The sequence below is a fragment of the Mastacembelus armatus genome, chromosome 23 (assembly GCF_900324485.2).
Source record: "Mastacembelus armatus chromosome 23, fMasArm1.2, whole genome shotgun sequence".
NCBI lineage: Eukaryota > Metazoa > Chordata > Actinopteri > Synbranchiformes > Mastacembelidae > Mastacembelus > Mastacembelus armatus.
In genome coordinates this window covers 14,736,190-14,747,156 of record NC_046655.1, presented here as the reverse complement: position 1 = coordinate 14,747,156, position 10,967 = coordinate 14,736,190, and the positions used below count along the sequence as shown (strand labels likewise).

Genomic DNA, 10,967 nt, shown 5'->3' with positions numbered 1-10,967 from the left:
CGGGGGTTGGTTGGGGATTATGTTTTGGGTTGGCTGATAAGTGGAAACAGCTGTGAAAGCGGTCTTTTCTTTTTCTTTCTCCCTTGATTTCCTTTTCCTTCTGAGGGGATCTCTCCTCTTCCCGGTCACCCAGGATCATACATAGGGAAGGCAAGGACGGCTCTTTACCTTGTTCCTTTGCTTTTTCTGATTTGCCTTTTTTCCCCTGCTCTTGTATTCTTTTCCCTTTGCCTTTTTTTTTCTTTTCCCTTTTTTTCCTCTTGTCTTTCTGTCTCCCTCTTTCCCTGCCCCATTCTGTGTGGTGACCAAAGTTCAGCCCAGTCAATTACCCACCCACCCCCCAATCCTATACGTTTTTTCCACACGTGATGATACAAATTAAGGGACTCCTTTTCTGAATCCCAAAGAACACACATTCACATCCCCACCCATCACCACACATTTTCCATACACACACACACACACACACACACACACACACACACACACACACACACACACACGTCCAAGTGTGTATAAAGTCCAGCAGCAGATGAAGATGAAGATGGTTTTTATGGTTTTGTTCCACGTGTGCTGGACCTGTGCTGACACTAATCGACAGTGTGACGCGGCTTTGAGAAGGTTTGCAATAATATTTTCTTGACTCAATCTGCTGAGAGTTCAGGTTTTGTGTTGCTCACGCAGCGTCTGTCAGGTTGAGTCTACTCAGTGAAGTCTCAATAATAATCCAATCTGTTCCCTGGAGCTGAAGAGGACGACTCTCGAGATTTTCCTACAGTATTTACTGAGGCTGCATGTGGTTGTATATGTGGCCGTACGCGGCCTAATGTGGTCGTACGTGGCCTTATGTGGTCGTACGTGGCCTTATGTGGTCGTACGTGGCCTTATGTGGCCTTACGTGGCCTTACGTGGCCGTACGTGGCCGTACGTGGCCTTACGTGGCCTTACGTGGTCGTACGTGGCCTTATGTGGCCGTACGTGGCCTAATGTGGTTGTACGTGGCCTTATGTGGCCTTACGTGGCCTTACGTGGCTGTACGTGGCCTTACGTGGCCTTATGTGGTCTTATGTGGTCGTACGTGGCCTTATGTGGCCGTACGTGGCCTAATGTGGCCTTATGTGGTCGTACGTGGCCTAATGTGGTTGTACGTGGCCTTATGTGGCCTTACGTGGCCTTACGTGGCTGTACGTGGCCTTACGTGGTCTTACGTGGTCTTATGTGGTCGTACGTGGCTGCTGCAAATCAATCAGCCGTTTATGACTTTTGCATTAATGTCATTAAGTGCAAACACAGTAGGACACGTGTGCACATGGCCGATATCATTTGATAACAGATATATGATACATTATATATGTGACACATATGTCTTTTCATAAATTCCCAAATATCAATATGGATATCAGCTATAAACCTGTCAAACGTGGACTCAGCTTGAGAACAAAACACACAGATGCCTGTTTTTACACTGCAGCTTATTCACTCATCACGTCCTTCTTGTCTAGTTCCTGCTCTAAATCATGTCACACCGTCCTAAATCAACATCACTCAGCCTGTCCCCACATGTTTCCAGAACTACATTCAGCCTTATCACTTTTTCCCAGCACACTTTCCCAGGGGAAGTACATTTCATTTCATTATGCATTTACTGTTTTAGCTTGTTACTGCCCCTGAGGCCTCTGGTGGCCTCAGCCAGAGCAGGGGCTTCGTCTAGCCTGACATCCCCCTGCGGGAACCATCTGCTGGGCTTCTGCTGTGGCAGCTGTCCCCAGAAAACACTGCAGCAGGAGGGTGACGTAAAATAATGAGTTTTTACTGTTGCTCTGAAGTGTTTGTCTCCCAAGTCACGAGCCCCAAATCCACCTAGACGAGTCAATTGGTCGTCACATCGACTGGGACAAGTCTGAGTCACGTCTCAAGTCTTTTAAAAACTAGTCTCAAGTCCCAAATCATCACGGAGTGATCTCATGACAACTCTCAGGTGGAGCCCTGAATCCTGTCAAAGCTGGTCTCAAGTCAGCCTGAACAAATTTAAAGTGGTCTCAGGAAACTCCCAGAGCCAGTCCAGAGAAACTCCCAGCGCCAGTCCAGAGAAACTCCCAGAGCCAGTCCAGAGAAATCCCCAGAGCCAGTCCAGAGAAATCCCCAGAGCCAAACTAGTCCAAAGTCAGGCAAATCCTGCATCAACTGAGAAATCAATCAAGTCCAAGTCCTCGTGAGTCTTTGAGGTGTCATGTTTTTGCTGCCTGTAATTTTAATTGAGCACTGATGATGAATAGGGACAGAGGAACATTTCTCAGCACCGACACTCACAGTTTGTGCTGTTTAAGACATAAAACTACTCCAGACCGTCAGAATCAAAGGGGAAAAGAATAAAACCCAACTGAACACCTCAAAAATCAGACCCTGAGAAAAGTGAAACACAGCCTTGTATGTGCCTTAATAAGATCTGGGAGAGTGACAGGCTACAAGCTCCGATGGAAGGCTGAGAAAATGAAGGTGTTTAATGGGAACAAGGGCCATTTAAAAAACACACACTGCAGAGGCTGATGGAAAAGGAAGCAGGGAAGCAGTGACAGATGAAGTGGAGGAAATAACACTGTGTCCTGACACTTTAATATGAGCAGACAGGCCGATCATAGAAACCAGTCACTCAGATCAACCAGTCACACCAGAACAAGTTCTGCAGCCACACGTTGTCACTGAAGCTGCTGATTAATTACTTCACTAATTCATGTTTCACTGGCCAGGGTGAGGAGATGAAGCTCGTTGACTCGGGCTGAGGAACAGAGAAAATACAAGCTTTAAATAAACCTGCAGGCAGCAAGAGAGACAGGTAATCTGTGTGTGGCCTGAACGTCTGGACAGCTGGACCTGCCTGTTTCAGACTGACAGCACTTTAACGTCTCTGCTCATTGACAGAACATAATAATGTAAGGAAAGTTCATGGACCTGGGACTATTCACTTTGTTACTGCAACTAGTTATGTGCAAAAATATGGGAACGTGTTTAAAATGGTAAAGAAAGGGTTAAGCTTTAATTATTTATGATATAATGTGTAAGGTTCTCGTCTAAAATCTGAATTATATCCACATTATTTCATCACACGTTAAAATAAAGCAGCTGCTTGTATCTGAAAATGAGTTTCATCCTAAAATATCTTGGTCATGTTGCAGCAAACTGCCAATAAGTTTCACACGTGAAACAATCAATAATCGATTCTGGACATCGGGCCCTTCAGAGTCGAAACATCTGCCAGTGATAAGAAACAGCCTGAGTCCAAATGTGCAGCTACTATCACCCTGTTCTCGGACTCTGTGGACTCAAACCTGCAGTTAGAGACCAAGGACTCGACCGAACTCCACCCAGAATCAAGGTGGACGAAAAAATGTGAACACCGAATCAGTTCGGGTCGGGACACGTGGACACTGGGCTGAAGACCTGTGGGGTCTTCATAGAACCCCCTACCCCCCCTGGAGCTTGATATCTAGACCACTTGGAGCTAAACCTCCAAAGTCCTGATCCTGCACTAATCCAAGTCTCAGTGGGAACGGATTCCAGATCTGGGCCTTGACATGAGGATGTTTAAAAAGCCGGTGTGAGGGTTAAAGTCGGCTCATAAACTGCGGCAGAAGAATATAATACATATCTAATATAATACGGTGCAGTAGAGGTGTTGTCAGTCTTCACAGGGGGAGACACAACCAGTAAAACAACAGACAGGTGTGCGAGCACAGCGTCAGGAACAGACTTATATTAAGGAGACCAGTGTTTTCATGAGGAGCAGCCAGAGCTCACTAAAGTAAACAGCCTGAAACTCCAGTTAACCTGTTACCCAGCTCCACCCACACACGCAAACAGCCAGGACTGTGCCGCACACGTAGACCAGAATGAGGGAGAGTCCAGGGAGAACAAAGGTAAAGACAGGGCGGCAGAATAAAAGAAGGAGGAGGTGTAATCCGTCCTTACCTGCTCAGTGCTCAGGCCTGTTGATCTCTGATGACATCAACCACCCAGCTCTCCTGAAAGACACACAGAAAAGTACAAGAATGACTTTGGGGTATTTGGGATCAGGAGCTCAGACCAGAGGTCATCTGATATCTGCGAGAACTTGCTGACACTCCAAGGAACCCACGTCTGACCCGAGGACGCCTGATCAAATTCCAGATGACGGAGACTGGGACTGGTTTGTGTTTGGGTGGAGACACAAGTGGCAGGTTTCAACTGAGCAGTTCCAGAGCAACAATCCGGACTTTTCCTCAAACATCCTGATACCAGTGTCTTTACTGCTCACAGCTTTTAGTTTTTAACTTCTGCTGAACCCCGATTGTTCTACTGTCACCAAGCAATAAAACCCAGAAAGACGTTTGTCAGCTGCTGCTGTTTGTGCTGTCGTGTCAGTGAGGGGGTGATGGTCCTAAAATACAATAAACCAACAGACGCTTGGCTGTAAAAAATGATGATCGGTGTCTATAAAACCATTTATGGCTCTGATTCAAAATATGGGCAACATTAGCTGCTAGCGTCAGCGCTGGTATTATTGAAGAATTCATACTCATTTATTGCTCAGGCTGCCAGGAAGGAGTCTATCAGAATGAAATCTGGCTGCTACTGTACACAACCTGCTCCAGAAAACACCACAGCACAGTGACGGTAATGACGGTAATGTCAATTAAACATAATGAATTCACAGAAAGTGCCAGGAATGTCTTCTGTATCAGAGGGGAAACATATTACTGCCTGGAATAATAACAAAACACTGGAGCTGTGCCGGAGTTTAAACCGAGCCCGTCATCACGGCGTGAATTAAACTAAAGGCGTTTTAATTTGTGATAATATGAGACGAGAGCTCGGCTTTTCTCTCATAACATTAACGCTCACAGGCACAGAGGCCCCTAAAATAAAAGGCACTTTTTAACTGAGAAGGCAAAGGGAAAAATCAATTTGGAGAGTAATCTTCATAATGAGACAACCCAACATGACAGTGCGAGTGTTTAAGGAACAAAGAGCAGCCGAGGCCTGAACGCTGCTGAATGAGCCTGAGGTGATTCAGTCCACAGGTATCTTCACTCTCATTTCACACTGTTCAACTCCGGCTCCTGCAGAAACACAAATGAATGTCGCCCCGCTGCATTTCACTTTGCATGGAAACAAGCAGCAAAGGAGCTAGTGAGTCGAGACAGTGGATGCGTGTGTGTGTGTGTGTGTGTGTAGGGCAAAGTTAGTTTGGCAGCACTTCTAACAGTGTGGAGGCCCTCGGTGCGATCCAGCAGAACGGCCCAGCCTGTCTCCACTCTATCTCAAAGAACCATATGTTCTCGAGTAGCAGAGCCGACTCCGTGCGTGTGTGTGTTCGTTTGTCTGCGTGAGTGTGTCCATATGTTGTAGCGGTTAACATCCAACATCTAAACATCCAGATGGCAACGCATCAGTCGACAATGCTTCCCTCCATCATCAGGAAGGAGCTTGAAAACCGTAAAGACAATAAATATTCATCAGCTGGGCTTCAGAGAGCAGCCACACCACCCGCTCGACAATTACAGCACAGTTATCGTATTCTGATAAGCATAACAAAAAGAGTTTTATTTTGAAAAGCAGACTGAGGATGATCTACAGAGAAAAAGCTGCGGTCTAAATAACCCAAAGCGATGGATTAAATTGGAGAGAGAGCAGAAGACGGAGACGGATCCAGTTGTTCATTCTGGAGCTTTTATCAGCTGAGATGATGCATCAGTCAAAGTGAAGCCTTCTGAAAAAATCTAATCAAAGCTTTACTTTCTTGCTCTTATTTCTCAGGTTTTATTCCCCGTTTGTTTAATCACACAGCTGCATTCGCTCGGCCCGGTAATTTGGACTAACCTGGACTGAAGGCCCATTTCTTCTCCCCGTCATTATTCAGCCTAACAATGTTTTCATTTTAGCCGTTTGGCACCTGGAGATTATTTCTGCCCTAACCAATCGACAGCGACTGACACCGATCATTCCCCCCTCACACAGAAGCTGCAGCGGCGTTTGCTTAGAGCAGTTAACGTTTGTCACGCTGATCGAGGCGCTGTGTTCATTCAAGGCTCGTTACTTCTGGATGAAACGTGCGCAGCAGCACAGAGGAGCCCACTGGGTCTGGGTCTGAGGCCATTTACAGTATCAGCACAGAGGATTTGATTTTTCGGTCCCTGTCAACACTGTTTAAAATGAGACAAACACTGATATCACTGTTGGCCTCACAGATCCAAAGGACTGGGCTCAGGGTGCACATGCTCTCACAGCAGCGACAGAACCGCCTGCACTCTGGCTCAGGAAAAGAGGACAGATGAGGGTCGGGAGCGGGAAAGAATTTCTAGTTTTGGACAGAAAACCATGAGTGACAAACACGACTCCAGTCCAGGAGGTTGGTGCATCGTTGATACCAGAACCAGCTTGTAACTTCCTCCTATGTTAGAGTCATTTATATCATCATCATCATGCACAAGCAGCAAACAACACCCTGGAGAAATGCAAGAAGCAACACACACACACACACACACACACACACACACACACACACACACACACACACACACACACACACAGGATTCATGGGAAAAGGTCGTGACCTGTTGGTTTAAACCTGCAGGAAAAGTTCACCTGAAGACACTAAGCTGGTTGTTCTCACTGAAACACAAACACTGAGATTAAGACGATATTAATCAGGTTTTGTTCATAAATGCAAAAGACCAAAATATGATGCATCTGTACAAACATCTGTTTCTGCTGAACCACCAGATTAACACACAATAATCTGATGCACTAATTCTGTTCACGGAGACTCAGACAGACAAGAATCTTAAAATATTTGAGTCATTTCCATGAGCTTTATGAAAGTTTCAGAGGGTGATGGTGCATTCTTCTCTCAGCTCACCTCCACTGACCTCTGACCTCTGCCTCCTCATTTCCACTGGCTCCCAGTTATATACGATGTCATTTAAAGGGTTAACTTTGCCTGTGTGTTGTTAGTGTGGTTGGAATTAGAAACAGTGATGTACAGGACAGTCACACACAGGTTAACTTCATCCAAAGTACAGTAAAGGGAACCAAAACCTGAATCAGTATCTGAGACTCTCCCCTTTCAAACCAGCAGCAGTTCTCTCTGGTCCGACCTGCACACAGGTTCTCCTGCAGCACCTTAAAGAAGCTGCTGGTTCTTCTGTAGCTTCACTGTCCCAGTGTTTCTGTCTCTTCATGTGATCCCAGACTGACTCCACCCTGCCCAGATCAGGGCTCTGGGGGGGTCAGACCATCTGCTGCAGGACTCCTGGTTCTTCTTGCCCCTGAAAATAGATCTTCATGAACTGTGATGCACAGCAGGCTGCACTGTGACTCTGGGATCAATCTGATGGTGACGTGTGATGAGAATCGAAAACATCTACACGTTTTCACTGTAGGTCCTGAGTGTTTCTGCTTTGGGCTGAACTAAGAGGAGAATGAGGCAGACACACGACAGACACACACACAGCAGGTCCAGATTGTGGGCAGGGACACACTCTGCTCTGTGTGACCTGTACGCCAGCAACACACACACACACACACACACACACACACACACACACACACACACACACACACACACACACACACACACACACACACACACACACCATGGATGATGTATTAGTAGAGCCAAATGATGGCAGGCACATCCAGACACAAAGACCCCAACACTTTCTCTCACAGGAAGAAGTGGTTTTAGTTAGTGCTAAAGGTTGTTGCTGCTGACGTGCCGATTATCGTTTTAATGATACATATTTAATAAACAGACTATGATCATTCACTTCTCATCATTTAAAGTGTGTTAACATTTGGTGCAGACGTGCCTTTAAAACACACTGTAAACTGTTTACATGAGTCTTTGGAGGTTTCTTACAGCAACACAATGACAAGCGAGTCCACCTGTGATTTCCAGTTAAGGCTAAGCACATGAACAATGTTATAACATGCGGCTCAGTCCTGGCTCAGTCCTGGCTCAGTCCTGGCTCAGTCCTGGCTCAGGCCTGGCTCAGGCCTGGCTCAGGCCTGGCTCAGGCCTGGCTCAGGCCTGGCTCAGGCCTGGCTCAGGCCTGGCTCAGGCCTGGCTCAGGCCTGGCCTGGGTGATACGTCAAAGAAACCAGCTCAGCCATCCTGAAAAAACCCCAAAACCTAATGAGTTAAAACGATGCAAATGCTAAAAGTCCTTTTTAAACACAGGATTTGAAAATGTGTAAATAACTGCAGTGTGTGTGTGTGAGTGTGTTTGTATATGTGAGAGAGAGTGTGTGTGTGTGTGTGTGTGTGTGAGAGAGTGTGGAGGCTTATTTGTGTAGGATTTTGAGCAATTAGGACAGGAAACAGAGGCACTGTTGCTTTGGTTTCCCTGTGGAATTAAGTTATGCAGCATCAACAAACACACACCAACACACACACACACACACACACAACAAATTCCCACACTGACCAACAACATGGCCTCAGCTGTGAAACATCACACACATACACACACTTAAAAACACAGCCCCAACTTCCTTTTGACCCATTTCTCAAATACAACACACCACCTCTCTTCATCCGTCATCTGCTGGGAGCAGACCAGACCAGACCAGACCAGACCAGACCAGACCAGACCAGACCAGACCAGACCAGACCAGACCACTTCTGCTATGTGTGACCAGATGAGAGGACACACACACAGACACACACATTAATCAGTTTGTTTATGGGGGCAAAGGCATGCAGGGTAAAGTCCTCCTGTAGACTTACTGTGCCGTGTCTTTATGTGAGGGTGCAGAAGGTTAATGACTGTGCTCTCTGACTGATGAATGGGGCTGACACCACAAACTGGGACTTAGATGCTTAGAGCAAGACGAGACACGAGTTATGGAGTAACAGCTCGACTTTACTCCAGAGCTATAAAGACAAAAAGATACTGATACAGAAAGTTAGAAATGTTGGTGTCCTCAGACTTTTAGCAGCCGCAAGTACATGTGTGTTTTCTCATCTCAACCAAACAGCGGGACGTGTCGCGGGTTCAGCTCATTGAGAACAAGAACCAGAAGAACTGAGCACATCAGTAAGTCAGTTACATGGTACAGGACCAAAATGAATCCCTGGTCTCACCACAGGCCCAGCAGGACTCTGAGATCTTTGGGAAGCAGAGAGCTGGAGATGGATGATCCAGTCTAACCTGAACTCTCCTGTTTTACCGATTGTTTTTTCTCTGCTGCGTTTTAGCTGTCGGTTCTGATCCTTTCTGGTTTTATGCTTTTAATTTAACATTTTATCTGCAGTTTATCTTTTTGATTTTACTCTGGTTTTCATAGTTTACTGTTTTAATACTGTTCATGTTTCTCTGTCCCTGTGAAGCACCTTGGACTGTGTCTGTGCTGAGACAAGTCCTTTCTGGTCTCTTCTGGTTGATCTTTGTCATCTGCTGTTTGCTGAGCAGACTGCACCGATATATCTAAGGAATTCAAAGCATGTGCTGCTTTATCATCACTCCTTTATCTTTACAGCATCGATTAGTTGTTTGGTAGGAAAACTGGCCATTACAGCTACAAACTAAATGATGTGCTTTAACTCTTTACCTGCTTTTATTCCATATCAGTAATATTTTCTCCGTCACTAAGAGGTTCATTTTGAGCGCACGTATATAATGGATGCATTGTGTCACAGCCATAGAAATCATAAAGCTGCCCTAACTAACCAACACAAGACAAACAACCTCACACACTCACACTCACTCCTATGGGCAATTTAGAGTCACCAATCAACCTGACATACATGTTTTTGGACTGTGGGAGGAAACCAGAGGACCTGGAGAAAACCCACACAAGCACAGGGAGAACATGCAGACTCCACACAGAAAGGCCCCTGATGGGTTTCAAACCAGGAACCTTCCTGATGTGAGGCAACAGGGTTAACCACTAATCCACCGTGCTGCCCCTATACGGAGGACGTGTCGTCATATTTTTGCCTCGTAGAGTTTGATTTTCTTAGTAAAATATCTCTGGTCATCTTCCTGTCCAGCCTCCATAATCCAGACTGGAGCTAATAACTGTGTTGACACAGCCTTCGGTTATTACCATAAGCTTAAAGCCATAAATTCACAGAGCAGCACCGAGTGCGGAGTTTGGTCGATATCAAAACACTATTAAGGTTCGATTACCCAGCACTTTTCTGTGCACCATGAGAACGAGTGTTTGTCTTAGTGTTTGTGCTGCCAGACCCGTCGGACCTGAACCCAGGCTGACTGGGTTTTCTACAGTGCCAGCAGTAACGCTTCAGGTAATGCATTTTGGTAATAACGTCATTAATATGCTTCACAGACACACAGCAGTGGTGGCGTTTTAAATGAGGAGGAGATGAATTGAGGAATATAAGTTCAGGAGGGCGAAAACAGCTGCAGCGGTTTGTTCAACAGACAAAACCTGGAGTCTGGCTCCATGGGCACGCTCCGACCAAGGCCGGCCCCGAAATGAAGTGGCAACTAAATGGATCTGTGCTGATGGAAGAATTTCTTTGTTTACAGACATATGTTTGAAGAGACGTAAAGAGGATTATATGAGAAAGAGACAGAGGGCAGATGAATGTGAGATCCAGCGAACAAAAAAACAATCTGTGAAGGCGCTAAAGAAAAAAAAACTCCTTTAATCTTCACATCTTATGTTCCTGCTCTTTAGCTCCTTTCCTCCTCGGTATCTCACCTCCTCCCACCTCCATCTCTTCCTCTATGAAAACTCATTTCCCAGGGTTTAAAAAGAAACATTATCCTGCACCAATGCGGTTACATCCCTTTATTTCCCCCGAGAAGGCTGACTGAACCCCTACCTGCTTCACGTTCACTCAACTCCACACATTCATAGCAGGAGGACAAACAGAGCGGAGTCCTGCTGTCCACTGACACTTTAGGCCTGTGTCTTCCAAACTAAACTAATGTCGCTGCAACAGATACGGATTTTCT

The 10,967-nt window shown here is 45.9% G+C and overlaps 1 protein-coding gene across 2 annotated transcripts in view; it reads right to left on the bottom strand.

Annotated features, from left to right (window-relative positions):
- LOC113141970 (plexin-B2-like) overlaps positions 1 to 10,967 on the bottom strand; it is a 102,643-nt gene that overhangs the window by 53,732 nt on the left and 37,944 nt on the right. For both annotated transcript variants that reach the window (XM_026326658.2, XM_026326659.2), the window contains one exon: positions 3,967 to 4,019. The gene's annotated coding sequence lies outside the window, so the exon portion shown is untranslated. The remainder of the gene's footprint in view (positions 1 to 3,966; positions 4,020 to 10,967) is intronic.